Genomic DNA, 15,573 nt, shown 5'->3' on the forward strand with positions numbered 1-15,573 from the left:
TGTCCAGAACCAGGGGCCACAGGCTAAGAATAAATGGGAGGCTATTTAAAACTGAGATGAGAAAAACCTTTTTCACCCAGAGAGTTGTGAATTTGTGGAATTATCTGTTACAGAAGGCAGTGGAGGCCAAATCACTGGAAGAATTTAAAAAAGAGTTAGATAGAGCTCTAGAGGCTGGCGAAGTCAATGGATATGGGGAGAAGGCAGTCACGGGTTACTGATTGTTGATGATCAGCCACGATAACAATGAAAGGCGGTGCAGGCTCAAGGCCAAATGGCCTCCTTCTGCACCTATTTTCTATGTTTCTATGAGGCATTTGTTTGAACTTGAGCAGATAGAATGTGTCTATACACTTCAGAATTCATTATGCTTTGGATCTTGGCAATTCCTTCTCTCCTCCATATTTTGCTCTTGCCATTACCCTGATATACGTCAATCTTCGTCTTATCTGTCCACAAGATCTATTTCCAGAACTGCGGTTGCTCTTTTAAGTACTTCTTGGCAAACTGTAACCTGGCCATCCTATTTTTGCGGCTAACCAGTGGTTTGCATCTTGCAGTATAGCCTCTGTATTTCTGTTCATGAAGTCTTCTGCGGACAGTGGTCCTTGACAAATCCACACCTGACTCCTGAGGAGTGTTTCTGATCTGTCGGACAGGTGTTTGGGAATTTTTCTTTATTATAGAGAGAATTCTTCTGTCATCAGCTGTGGAGGTCTTCCTTGGCCTGCCAGTCCCTTTGCAATTAGTAAGCTCACGTGTGCTCTCTTTCTTCTTAATGATGTTCCAAACAGTTGATTTTGGAAAGTCTAAGGTTTGGCTGATGTCTCCAACAGTTTTATTCTTGTTTCTCTGTCTCGTAATGGCTTCTTTAACTTTCATTGGCACAACTTTGGCCATGTTGATAAACAGCAATAAAAGTTTCAAAAGGTGATGGAAAGACTGGAGGAAAGACTAGCTATAATTTCTACATGATGAAAATGTATAAAAATACCCTTTAATAAAATCTGACAATGTGCACTTTAACCACATGTGATTTTTTTCTATTACAAATCTCAAATTGTGGAGTACAGAGGCAAATAAATAAATGATGGGACTTTGTCCCAAACATTATGGAGGGCACGGTATATACCTTTCTCTAGCTTCACATTTCATGCCTCTTATTTCCTTATCTCACAGCCTTTTGGCTTTTCATCACTGCCCATCTCCAACCATCTTTCAATCGTCCCCCTCACCTATGTCTACCTATCATTTGCTCGCTTTTGTCCTACCCCTCCTCTCTTCTCCCCCCTACTACAATCAATCTGAAGAAAGCTCCCAACCCAAAACATTACTTGTTCAAGTCCACCAGAGATGCTGCCGGATCCACAGAGTTAATCCAGCACTGTGTCTTTTTCTAGTCTGACATATGCTCTTCTGAAATACATTTTATGACTGTTTTTTAATGCACTCAGAAATATAAACAATTCCTAACAGAGGTGAGCACACAGTCACAGCTTTGGGATGTGGGAGATGCTGCCTCACAGTGCCAGAGACCTGGGTTCATCCTGACCTCGGGTGCTGTCTGTGTGGATTTTGCACATTCTCCGTGACCACATGCATGTCCTCTTGGTGCTCCAGTTTCCTCCCACATGCTAAGTCCAGTTTTCTCCCACATCCCAAGGATATGTGGGTTTGTAGATTAATTGGCCCTTCTGTAAATTGTCCCTAGTGTGTAGGGAGTTGATGAGATGATAACAGAGAATTGGTGTAAACCGGCGATTGATAGTCAGCGTGGACGGTGGGCCAAAGGGCCCGTTTCCATGTTGTTTCTCTAAACTAAACCCCTGCCATGAGGCAAAATATTTAAGGAGACCATTGGACTTTCAAGAAATTTCCTGCCCAAATAATATACACCAAGGGGTCTGCTTCAGTTACCCCACCAAATGATGTTATATCTAACAGAGTCAAGTTAAGTTGTTCAAGACACACTCAGGAAGTGACAGTACATTGTATAAATTGATAATCCTTCCAGGATGGCAACAAGGGACAATTGTTATTCGGGAGGAAAGCACAACAATGTTAGACATGGTCTGGCAGATGCAGTAAAACAAAAATCACAAGATCATTTTACAGATTCAACACTGCAAAAATAAGATCCATCGGGTAAGGCATTCCACAGATATTAAAATATATTACAAGGAGGGGGGGGGAGGGGCAGGTGGTTAAGAGTACAAATCATCAATGACGTTATATAAAGCTTAGATTGCAAAGCAAAGCTCCCTGTAAACACGATTATGCAGGTCCTCAAACTGGTAGTCAAGCACCTCATTTATTCTAGGCTAAATTATGAGAGTGCACTCGAAACCTCTTGCCATGAAAATGTGATGCCTAGGTCGGGTGAGGCGGCCGATCTCGACTTCTTTGGGACTTTTGCAGCGGACTGGTGGGTCGAATTTGCCACTCTGGAACTCCACCCGGGCCGGAGCCGGCAGATTCATTCCCATGGCCGACTTCCAGGACCAATTTTGTGGCCGGTCTCTCAGCATTAATGTTTCAAATCAAAATTACTTCATCAGAACCAGGAAGAAGAGAAAACAAATACAAAGTGCTGGAGTAACTCAGCAGGTCAGGCAGTATCGGTGGAGGGAAATGGACAGGCAAAGTTTCGGATCAGGACCCTTCTTTAGACTGATTGGAAGAGTGGGGAGAAAGCTGGATACTCATCCATATTCACATATCACATGCTAGACTTTGGCTCACCCCCAGCTTCTCTGTCCCAGCTTACTAAAATCAGTGCGAAAGGAGAAAGTAACACAGGGAAAATGTGCAAACTCTACATTGACAGCAATCCATGTTGGGATAGAACCCGAGTCTCAGCTGCTGAGAGGCAGCAGCTCTCCCAGCTGCACCAATGTGCTGCACTAAAAGAGAATAAATTGCAGTACTCTAGAGGAAAATAATGCCCCTGTCCCACTTAGGCAATTTTTTAGGCGACTACAGGCAACTAGGCTGTCGCCAATTGGTCGCCGGGGTGTCGCCTGTATGTTCGTGAGTAGTCTCCTCAGTCGTCCAAAGAATCGTTGCGTTTTTCTGGTCGCCGCTGGATATTGAAATGTTCAAAACGTTTCGGCGAATGTGGGCTTGTCGTAGCTTGACTTCTCCTGACGTAGATGCTGTCGTAGGTTGCCGCCAGGATGACATAGGTTGTTGCCGGTGCTAACTTTGGTGAATTCAATTGGCGACTACCTACGTCAACCGGCGACAGGTACCGGCGACTGAATTGCCTTACCTTGTCGTAGCTTGTCGTAGGTGTGTCGGTGATGTGGTCGTAGGTGGACGTCCTAATGGGTCGCCGGTTGTCGGTAGCTTGCCGTACCTTGACGTCGACTAGGTGGTAGGTTGTTGTAGACATTGTCGTAGACATTGTCGTAAGGGGGTCCAGTCGCTGGTTTTTCCAACGACCTTCTACGACTATGATAGTTTCCGGCAGTCGCCGAAGAAATCGCCTAGATGGGAAAGGCCCATAAGGGGGGTATGTGTCCGGGATTGAAAGGATTGCGCAGTCGGAAACTAGCATGGATTCAAGGGGCCTAATGGCCTCCTCCTGTGGCAGGAGTAAAAATAGAAAAGGAATGAAAATGAGGAAGGGTATAAAACAGAGGTGGGAATTCTTTATCTCATAAAAATGAGTCTAAAAAATAAATGCAGACAAGTAAAGACTCTTCAGTACCAAATATATAAAATGCACATTCAGGGGAATTGTATGACATAAAAAGGGAAACATTAAATAAATAGGAAACAACCAGAGGGGGAGAAAATCCAACAGGAAATAAGAGGAAGTGTGCTGGATGTTCCTACAGCCTGCTTTCATTAGAATCAGCCATTCTTTTACAGGTTTAATTACAGTAGACTCCCTTCATACTGTAAGGCTGTCTGATATTTTCCAATAATATACGAACATTTAAGTGCTTAAAAGTAAACCCTTTGCAGCATATACTCCTACATTAACTTGCAAAAGGCTGCTCTTAATTTTGCAAACGCCAGCAACGATAAATTTAAAAATCACTGCCCAATGCAGCTCTTTGGTTAGGCAGCGAGCAGTTGCCAGAATCCTCAGTCAAGGGAGGGAATGAAAAATCAGGCTGAGTGGCAATCTGGAGTCCTCTCACAGCAGCTGATGAGGCTTTGAAAGCTGGCTGCCTTCCTAGCCATGGATGACGCACAGAAGAAGGCAAACTATGAGTCTCCATCTTTTAAGTATTCAGCCTCAAGTTAAATTTCAGCCAGCTCCTGATGGCTTAGTGGATAAGCCCTTGGTGTGGCACTGAGCCACACTGATCTGGAATGTCCTGGAGTCAATTCACAGCCTGTGCTGAGTTAGCTGACTTTGGCAGGGCTGGCAGGAGAGACCATATAATTAACCTCAGCCCTCCTGAGCAAGGCTTAGGCGAAAAGTCAGCAAACATTCTTGCTCCGATACAGTAATAATTGCACAGTATAAATGTGTGTGAATGTGGTCACATGCAAGCAACCAAATCTCTCCACAACCCCAAGCCATCGTACCTAGTCCTTACTCTCTCTACAATCTCTGCGCTCCTTCAGTTCTGTCTTAGTTTAGTGCGGAAGCAAGCCCTACGTCCCACCCAGAGAAAACTCACGCGGTCACAGGGAGAATGTGCAAACTCCACACAGAGCTGTCCTCTTGTTCATTCATCCCTTGCCCTTCTGCTGGGCTTGGGAAGGTGGCTGAGCAAGTGCCAAGCTCACGTTTGCCAGGTTTCTTCAAATCGCTCTCCTCTTTAATGCTCACCCCACTGACAAAGCTTTTGATCACCTACCCTCATTTCCACTTGTTCAGCTCAGTCAAATTTTTGACACATGCATTCCTGCAATGTGCCTTGAAACTTCTTTACACCTGTGCCCTCTGGTGTTCGACATTTCCACCCTGGTAAAAGTTTCTGTGTCTACCCTATCTGTGCCATATACAGCGCCCTCCATAATGTTTGGGACAAAAGCCCATCATTTATTTATTTGCCTCTTTACTCCACAATTTGAGATTTGTAATAGAAAAAAAATCACATGTGGTTAAAGTGCACATTGTCAGATTTTAATAAAGGCCATTTTTATACATTTAGGTTTCCCATTGTAGAAATTACAGCAGTGTTTATACATTACAGGGCACCACAATGTTTGGGACACAGCAATGTCATGTAAATGAAAAAAGTCATGTTTAGTATTTTGTTGCATATCCTTTGGATGCAATGACTGCTTGAAGTCTGCAATTCATGGACATCACCAGTTGCTGGGTGTCTTCTCTGGTGATGCTCTTCCAGGCCTGTATTACAGCCATCTTTAGCCTATGCTTGTTTTGGGGACTAGTCCCCTTCAGTTTTCTCTTTAGCATATAAAAGGCATGCTCAATTGGGTTCAAATCGTGTGATTGACTCGGCCATTCAAGAATTGACCATTTTTTAGCTTTGAAAAACTCCTTTGTTGCTTTATCAGTATGTTTGGGATCATTGTCTTGCTGTAGAATGAACCTCCAGCCAATGCGTTTTGAGGCATTTGATTGAACATGAGTAGACAGGATGCCTATACACTTCAGAATTCATTTTGCTGCTACCATCAGCAGTTGTATCATCAATGAAGATAAGTGAGCCAGTACCTTCAGCACCCATACATGCCCAGGCCATAACACCCCCACCACAGTGTTTCACAGATGAGGTGGAATGCTTTGGATCTTGGGCAGTTCCTTCTCTCCTCCATATTTTGCTCTTGCCATCATTCTGATATAAATTAATCTTCATCTAATCTGTCCACAACCTTTTTCCAGAACTGCGGTTGCTCTTTTAAGTACTTCTTGGCAAACTGTAACCTGACCATCCTATTTTTGCAGCTAACCAGTGTAGCCTCTGTATTTCTGTTCATTAAGTCTTCTGCGGACAGTGGTCATTGACAAATCCACACCTGAAGAGTGTTTCTGATCTGTTCTCATGTTGATAAACAGCAATAAGTTTGCAAAGGTGACAGAAAGACTGGAGGAAAGACTAGGTGATGAGAGCTCTCTTATACCTGCATTAAGGAGGCAATTAAACACACCTGATCTATTACAAACGCCTGTGAAGCCATGTTCCCAAACATTATGGTGCCCTGAAATGTATAAACGCAGCTGGTGTCTACATGGTGAAACCAAAATGTATAAAAATGGCCTTTAATGAAATCTGACAATGTGCACTTTAACAACATGTGATTTTTTTCTATTACAAACCTCAAATTGTGGAGTAGAGGCAAATAAGTAAATGATGTGTCTTTGTCCCAAACATTATGGAGGGCACTGTAAATATTGAATCACAGACTTGTGCACTGTTTTTCCTTAACAACCAGAGACCATTCAAACCTTTTATAATTATGAAGGCCTTTATATTTCCATCTCGCCCATTGATAATGGTCTTTATTCATTAAGATGAGCCTAGCATGAATTATCACTGGTAATCACAAACTATTTGTTCCAACTGCAGTTCTGGCTATCCTCTTACATCTACTGCCATCTGCTGTAAAGCAAAAACTAAAATCAGTGAAGTTCCTTGAAGAGAAAAAAAAGCTCAAACGACACAAACTGCTGCCCAGTGATAATTCCCCGTCTGTGATTTCAGGCCTTGAAACAATTTGAACATTGATGGAGAAAATAAAAGAGAATTCTGCTCAATGGTTTTTAAAAATGCTATTTGATCTGTTTGATTAAGACAGTCAATTTTAATAAATAGAAAATTATATTAGAGGTCAAATCAATCTTTGCATCATTAGAGTCGCAAAGCATTTAGAAGATAATTAAATACATATGAAGTGGATACTTCAGTAATGGTTAAACAATGCCACCAATTAACACACAAGTTTCACAAATAAGAAAAAAAATCAGATGTTTATATAATGCTTTTATAAATTTTGGTTAAGAAAATGATAGAAGGTATTGGAAGGATGATCCATTGATGTCAGTCATACAGCACGGAAACAGGTCCTTATGCCCAAGTTTGCCCACACCGACCAACATGCCTGCGTTTGGCCCATATCCCTCTAAACCTTTCCTAACCATGTACCTGCCTAAGCGTTTCTTAAACATTGCAATAGTACCTGCAAAACAATGTGGTTGATTTTTAACTACTCCCTGAACTTTCCTCGCAATTACCAAGGGTGATTGTGAATGGACAATAAATTTTGATTTTACAAGTACTCTCCACATCTTATCAATGAATAGGACACAAAGGCACGTCAGTGCTGGGTGGATTCGGAGCTGGTGTGCATCATCTGCTGTCCATGCTGAATGCTCAACAACATAGGGAGTTAAGCTTCTCAATGTTAACCCAGTGCTCTTTCTCCAGCTGAGTGGTCATGGGCCGGGGATTCCCAGCAGTCAATTCCACATTTTCATATTCACAAATCTTTTGTGGTAATCCTTTTGGTAAAGAAAGTCTGTTTTGGGAATCTGGAGTCAGGCATGCAAACAAACCCCTCAATTCTTTAGAGATACAAGGAATTGCAGATACTGGAATATTGAGCAAAACATAAAGTGCTGGAGGTGTTCAGCGGGTCAGGCAATATCTGTGGAGGGAAAGGACAGACGATGCTGCAGGTCCAGACCATTCTTCAGAGACTTCTATATGAGGCAACGCCTCATGTAGATATGTAGGAAGGAACTGCAGATGTTGGTTTATACTGAAGATAGACAAAATGCTGGAGTAACTCAGCGGGTCTGGCAGCATTTCTGAAGAAAAGGAGTAGGTAATGTTTCAAGTCAGAACCCTTCTTCAAACTGAAAAGTCTCATATAGATGCTTTTGATTGTAGAGAGGGCTATGCCACCTGATGCACTGAACTGAGTCCACCACTCTAGGCAACTTCTATCATTCCTGTGCGGGTAATTGCCATACCAGGCCATGATGCAACCAGTCAGAATGCTTCAAGATGCCGGCAGTGGCAGAGAGAAGAAAAAATAGAAACATAGAAAATAGGTGCAGGAGTAGGCCATTTGGCCCTTCGAGCCACCATTCAATATCATCATGGCTGATCATCCAAAATCAGTACCCCGTTCTTGCTTTCTCCCTGTATCCCTTGATTCCATTAGCCCCAAGAGCTAAATCTAACTCTCTCTCAATCAATGCTGGTGAGCGGGCTGGGGGCTTACCTCCCACGCCGTCATAGGCGCTCTGGCTTGGCTGCAGGACATGTAGGCCGAGCGGACGGAGTAGGTTGAACCCTCTGACCGCTCAATCTAGTTCTCTCTTGCCACACTTTCTCACCCATTCCCTGCACACTAAGGACAATTTAGAGGCCAATTAACCTGCAGACCATGGCTTTTGGATGTGGGAGGAAACCAGAGCATCCGGGAGAAAACTTACACAGTCACAGGGAGAACGGGCAAACTCCACACAAACTCCAGCATATGAGGTCAGTATCAAACTACCAGATCTCTCTACAAATACTGCCTGATTTGCTGATTATTACAGCATCCTATTTTTATTTCAGGGTGCCAGCAGCTGTAATTTTTTTTTCTTTGAAAATGTAATTTTATACCACATAATTACTTCACCAGCGAAGGAATTTTACTCTCGTTTGGCTGATGCTGAGCAATGTAAAAACACCACCCACAGGAAATTGTTCCACTCCGGTCGAGAAGGATTTTTTCTGAAATGAACACTGATTCCATTCCTGCTGGGGTTTAGTATTGTCATCAATTGGGAAAGTAAAGTCTTCTGCACTTTCCTTGAACTTCAATACCGTTCTTTAAAACAGTCTAATGAGCCTGTAGAGCGGCAAGTAAGAATTTCATTGTTCAGGGTCATATCCGGAGTCCATGACAGATAAACACTCCACAATATCAAGGTTTAAAATTAACTATTGTCCACTAGAGCAGGGCCAGGGAGTGTGTGGGAGTCTGACCAGACCGGTGGTCTATCGATGTCATTCTTAAAAAGAAAAATGCTCAATTTAAAAAAAGTTTAAAGAAAGTGAAACTTTATTCAACAGATCTGTTTGGATATCATGCAAAACAAAGCTTTTCACTGTATCTCAATACATATGAGAATAATAAACCAAAACCAATTCCTGACAACACAGAGAAGACATGAAAACAGACCCATCGGCCCACCAAGTCCATGCCGACCAATGTTCACACTAGATCTATATTATCCGACTTTCTTCTCCACTCACGACACACAAGGGGCAATTTATAGAAGCTATTTAACCTGCAAGCCCACACGTCTTTGGAATGTAGGAGGAAAGCGGAGTACCTGGAGCAAAACCCAAGAGGTCACAAGGAGAGAACATGCAAACGCCACATAGACAATGGTTCAAAGGTTTCTTTATTATCACATGCACCAAGGTGCAGTGAAATACTTATTTTGCACACAGAACAACAAGACAATCACCATACATAAGCACAATCCTCCGGTACGTACAGAACAACCCACTGATTCAATATGCAAGAGACACCATTTTGACACCATTTTACAGTCCCAGCTACAGCTGGCCATTAAGATCCATTGCAGCCATCGCTTCGATACCGAAGTTGTTCCTCTTCTGCACGACCCTCTTCAGCCCTTGCTCCTCAGTTGCACTTCCTGAAGCCGAGAATAAGGGCAGAGATGATAAGACCCCCCGGTTCTTCTTAGCAGCCCTTTTGTCCAGTGTCCGCTGCCATCACTGACTCCCTCCATCCTCCTCTCCAATTCCCGGTCTCCAGGGGCTCACCGGACTTCCCTCTCCGGGCAGGTTCCCATTCTGCGACACGCGAGCCACGCCTGACGTTGGATGTTGATATGGTTTAGCTAAACAGTACCAGAGGTCTGCATCAAAATCAGTCTCTAGTGCTGTGAGGCAGCGGCTCTATGAAAGGTTTGGATATAACTGCATTGAAGCAAAGGGGCAGTGGTACAGTTGGCTGGAAGTCATAGATGCTCACGGCAGAAAAACTGCAAGTGTAATTTACCCAGAGATATGCAAGATAATACATTTGGAAGCACAACATGTCAAGGGAACATACAATAAAAGGCACCATGCAGTGTTGAGGAACAGAATGAACTTTGGGATAATTACCTGCAGGTCCTGTAATGCAGCACAAAGACATATATGGGATGGAACACAAAGTGCTGGAGTAACTCAGTGGGTCAGACAGCATCTCTGGAGATCATGGATAGGTGATGTTTTGCGTAGGGCCTCTTTCTCAGTCCCACTGACTTTCTTCAGCACTTTGTGTATTTAGTTGTCTCTATTGTGCTGTGCTACTGTCTGATTGTAACCAATTTGTAATAGAATAATTCATAGCTTAATTTTTTAAATTAGCTCCTTTTGCGGCTGGGTGGAAATTCCTGCTGTCCCATGATTTAAGTTTGCAAATGAGTTGAGCCCATCACCACTATCCCATCCCTTTCTCGCAGGTGCTGTCACGTACTCTTAACTCATTCAGTTATTGCACTATTGCACTTTAGTATTTACTAGACGACCCGTGGACCCGTTGGGTCCCTGATGTGATGCCAGTCAAGTACACACGGAAGTAATAGGTATGTTACAAAACCTACCTGAATCGTGACTGAGCATCTGCCCCACCCCTTGTGTGTGATTTTGGCGCTGTTTAGAGGGGGCGGGTTTAAAACGCGATTTTTACTAGGCTGTTGCAATCGAAAATGTTCAGCCTAGTAAATCATTAACGGAAAATCGCTGAAAGACCCCGTCGCAAAAGGTATTATTAGTTTTTATGGCCTTGTAAAATGTTAAAGTAATTTAAAAATCACTTCTATGCTCGCAATTCTCGCGGCCCCAGGGTTTTATAAAGCAAACAATTAAAGGTATGCCGTATTTTGCATTAAATGGGGCATGTAATACCCTGTTTAAAGTTTTCTATAGCGAGTAGCTCATTTTGGGCTCTTTATATCCCGCAGTATTTTTCTGGGCATTTGAGGGCACAAATCCAACGCAATGTGAACGTTCTAAACCAGCGCGTTCACAGGATCCCACTAGAAAGCCGATTTAAAATGGACTTTAATTTACAGCAATTGAACACTAAATTCCTTCCATTTGGCCTATAAATTGATGTAAATGAGATTTAAAAATCATGTTTTATTGTGAATTATTTGTGAATATTATTTGGACACTTATAACCATATATAACCATATAACAATTACAGCACGGAAACAGGCCATCTCGGCCCTACAAGTCCATGCCGAACAATTTTTTTTCCCCTTAGTCCCACCTGCCTGCACTCGTACCATAACCCTCCATTCCCTTCTCATCCATATGCCTATCCAATTTATTTTTAAATGATACCAATGAACCTGCCTCCACCACTTCCACTGGGAGCTCATTCCACACCGCCACCACTCTCTGCGTAAAGAAGTTCCCCCTCATATTACCCCTAAACTTCTGTCCCTTAATTCTGAAGTCATGTCCTCTTGTTTGAATCTTCCCTATTCTCAAAGGGAAAAGCTTGTCCACATCAACTCTGTCTATCCCTCTCATCATTTTAAAGACCTCTATCAGGTCCCCCCTTAACCTTCTGCGCTCCAAAGAATAAAGCCCTAACTTGTTCAACCTTTCTCTGTAACTTAGTTGCTGAAACCCAGGCAACATTCTAGTAAATCTCCTCTGTACTCTCTCTATTTTGTTGACATCCTTCCTATAATTTGGCGACCAAAATTGTACACCATACTCCAGATTTGGCCTCACCAATGCCTTGTGCAATTTTAACATTACATCCCAGCTTCTATACACTTGGGCTATTTAAAAATGTTAATCATTTATTAAGTAATTGATAGATGTTTAGATAATTGAAGTTTGAAATTAGCTACAATTGGGTAACTAACTAATTATATGCTTTAATTTCAGGTCATCCAAGTTAAATTATTAAAATTTCATTCAGTTCTCTTAATTTTTAAGAAGGTTATGTGCTTTTGACTGTCCACGATCAAGCTTTTTTGTTATGTCCATAGAAAATCAATAGGGAACAAGATGCTAATTTCCGAGTATGAAAATGGCCATAACCTTTTTATTACTTGAGATATGAAAGTGAATTAGGTGTCAAATTAAACTTATTGTTATGCTTTATCTGATGGGATAAATTGCAGACTTGATTTTTTAAATCCCAAAATTTTGTAACATTGCTAGAAGTATTAGATCAAAATGGCGATCTGAAAATTGCCAACAGCGCACGCGCGGATACAGAGCGCAGCAACCCTCCCCCAACTGTGCAGGCAAGGCTGACGGGGTCAACGCGTAGGAGCGCACTGCGCAAGCGCGACTGCCACCCATTGGGTCCCCGTTGTGACGTCAGTCATGTACACACGGAAGTATTAGATCAAAATGGCAGTCTGAAAATGGCGCTGGGCCCGGAAACCCTCCCCCAACTGCGCACGCGCAGATACCGGGCCCGGCAACCCTCCCCCAACTGCGCAGGCAAGGCTGATGGCCCTGGCAAGTGGGAGCACACTGCCGTTCAAGGTAGAAAGTGAATTAAAGTTTATAAAGTGAATTACTTTGTAAAATGGAAAAAAATTGATACTGCACACCACAGGCGAATGGAGTCAGACACCCCTAAAATTGTTGCACTATCGTGTACCATTTTGTCTGTATATCGGGAACATACATACATTCATACAAGATGAGACTTTTAGTTTTATATATATATATATTTATATATATATATATATATATACCAAGTACGACCCGTTGGGTCCTTGTCACATGGGAGGCCAAGTCCCCCAACGCAACCCATTCCCCCAACGCAATATTCGACCACTCACCCATAGCCCTCACAGGAGGCCTGGTACCACAACACAACCCGTTCCCCAACATAAGATTCCACCACTCACCCAATCCCCCAACGCAACCCGTTTCCCCAATGCAATATTCCACCACTCACCCATTGCCCCCCAACTGTGCAGGTCGGCTCTCCCTCATTTTATACGTTAAAAAAAAATGCAATTGCACTCACATTTTTTTATTCTTTAATGTGATGTAGCTGTCACCGACAAGGCAATCTTTTGTTATCCAAATCTAATCATTAAACTTTCAATTTAGAGAGCAATTAAAATACTTTGCAATCACATATATGCTGGGTTAGGCTGGCAGATTCTTCCCCTGAAGGACATTTGCTGCCAAGGATTCAGTGTCCTGGGTTAGCAACATTGTAGCCGGTAGGGCTACAATCCCATGGTGATGTCATAGCTGCTAGCTGCTCGCTGCCAGTGCAGATTTGAATTCTTCTCAAAGTGGGATTTTGTGAAGCTAAAAATGTTAATAACTTGTAAAATATAACATCAATCTGAACGAAACTTGACCTAAACGACCACAGGATAATTGTGAGTAAGGTGGTGCAAAGATTTTTGCATCATCCTGTACCGTTTTGGCGTAGTTCCAGGATCACATACGGACAGACAGACAGAAGGACAGAAGTACAGGCGGATAGATAGACTATTCAGTGCCTAAGAATGCCTCTCCAGCCTGCTTGAATGACAACCCTCACCTCAGTTGTCATGAAATGCTTCAAGAGGCTGATCAAGGAATACATCTGCGCCTTCCTCCCTCGCACCATGGATCCACTGCAGTTCGCATACCGTCCAAACAGATCCAGGGATGATGCGGTCTCCCAGCTTTTGCACACCATTCTCTCTCACCTTGACAGCTATGTGAGGCTGCTGTTCATTGATTTCAGTTCAGCTTTCAACACCATAATCCCCACCAGACTGGCTGATAAGCTGCTGGGACTGAACACTCCCCTGTGTGCCTGGGACCTGGACTTCTGACCGCCAGGCTCCAAGTGGTCAAGATGGGTAGACATACCTCCAACCCCCTCACCCTGAACACAGGATTCCCCCAAGGGTTGCGTCCTTAGCCCCTTACTGTGCTCCCTGTACACACATGACTGTGTGGCCAGGTTCAGCTCCAACTCCATACAAGGGGTCGCCACCTTGTCATGGGAGAAGCTTGCATGTGCCCAAGATCTTGAGAGCTAAACAATGTGGAGCTGTGCTTCTGACAGGGTCACCCGTCGAGGGGGAGGTTTCTGACAAAGCACAGAACAAGAAAACAACTTTAATGGTGGAACAAGCGGGTGGCCAGCTGGTGGAGTACCACAACAGCTGAGGAGGCAGAAGGAGGCTGCAGTAGGGAGAGACTCACCACTGTGGTGGAGTCCATGCCATTGGACCCAGGTGTGTCTCTGTCATGGACCGTCTCCACACAAAAGGATATCACACACAGGCACCTACCTGGTGGTCAAGACCCACAGAAAAGGCCTAACAGGAGGACAACCATCTTGACTTTGCGTGGTGATGATGATGATGAGTTGCTCATCATCCAGTCCCGCATTTATAGCATAATCACTTGAACACGATATTGCACAGCATTGTCAGGGGTATCAAAACTAAATATAGTGAGCACACTGCCTGCTCCTCATCTCAAATCATCTCCTTGGTCAAGGACTAAAGAATGAATGATGTGCATGCTGTCATACATAGCAGTCTCCACAAGATAGAGCAAGTCGGTTATTGGTTATTTGCTAGAAATCAGATAATCTTTCATTTAAGAATGCACTTAGTACTGCACAATCACAATTAAATTGCCCTTTCTATATCTCAGTCCAATCTCTGAAAGCCAACAATCCAAAATTGGATCTACCAGCAGCGCTACTGTGCAGCCCACTTATTTTCTCCTTCATGGATTATTTCAGCTTCCCATTGAATGAATTTTGAAATCCATGTCAGGACAGAACTACATCACTTCAAAGTTCGTTGCCAATCAAATAGGGCAAATTTTACACACAAAACAACAAATTAATCTGTTTAATTGCAAAATGATTGAAGCATAAGCAACCAGAAACTCAGTCTATCTTCAAGAAAATTCATTCTTAAGGGACTGCTACAGCAGAAGACTGGAATATCACATTTAATTTCTAGCTATGATAAAAATTACTGCAATTTACCAAATTTTGACATGGACAGTGACAGAAATAAAACAGATATCATGGTCAGATTAGAAACATAGAAAATAGGTGCAGGAGTAGGCCATTTGGCCCTTCGTGCCTGCACCGCCATTCAATATGATCATGGCTGATCATCCAACTCAGTATCCTGTCCCTGCCTTTCTCTCCATACCCCCTGATCCCTTTAGCCACAAGGGCCACATCTAACTCCCTCTTAAATATAGCCAATTAACTGGCCTCAACTACCTTCTGTGGCAGAGAATTCCACAGATTCACCACTCTCCATACCCCCTGATCCCTTTAGCTCTCACCAGCCATGATTGAATTGCAGAATAGACATGATGGGTCAGATGGCCTAATTCTGCTCCTATCACTAATGAGCGAAAAAGACTACAAAAAGTTGTGACCACTGCCCAGTCCATCACCGGCTTTGACCTCCCTACTGTCAAAGGGATCTATCGTAGTGGCTGCCTTAAAAAGGCAGCCAAAATCATCAAGGACCCACACCATCCTGGTCACACACTTATCTTACCACTGCCATCAGGAAGAAGGTACAGGAGCCTGAAGACTGTAACGTCCAGGTTCAGGAACAGCTTATTCCCCACAGCCATCAGGCTATTAAA

General features: G+C 43.2%; 1 protein-coding gene across 1 annotated transcript in view; it reads right to left on the reverse strand.

Moving 5' to 3' along the window:
* Positions 1-15,573, reverse strand: part of eefsec (eukaryotic elongation factor, selenocysteine-tRNA-specific) — a 256,915-nt gene that overhangs the window by 240,733 nt on the left and 609 nt on the right. The gene's annotated exons all lie outside the window — the stretch shown is intronic.

Source organism: Leucoraja erinacea, chromosome 16 (genome assembly GCF_028641065.1).
Source record: "Leucoraja erinacea ecotype New England chromosome 16, Leri_hhj_1, whole genome shotgun sequence".
Lineage (NCBI taxonomy): Eukaryota > Metazoa > Chordata > Chondrichthyes > Rajiformes > Rajidae > Leucoraja > Leucoraja erinaceus.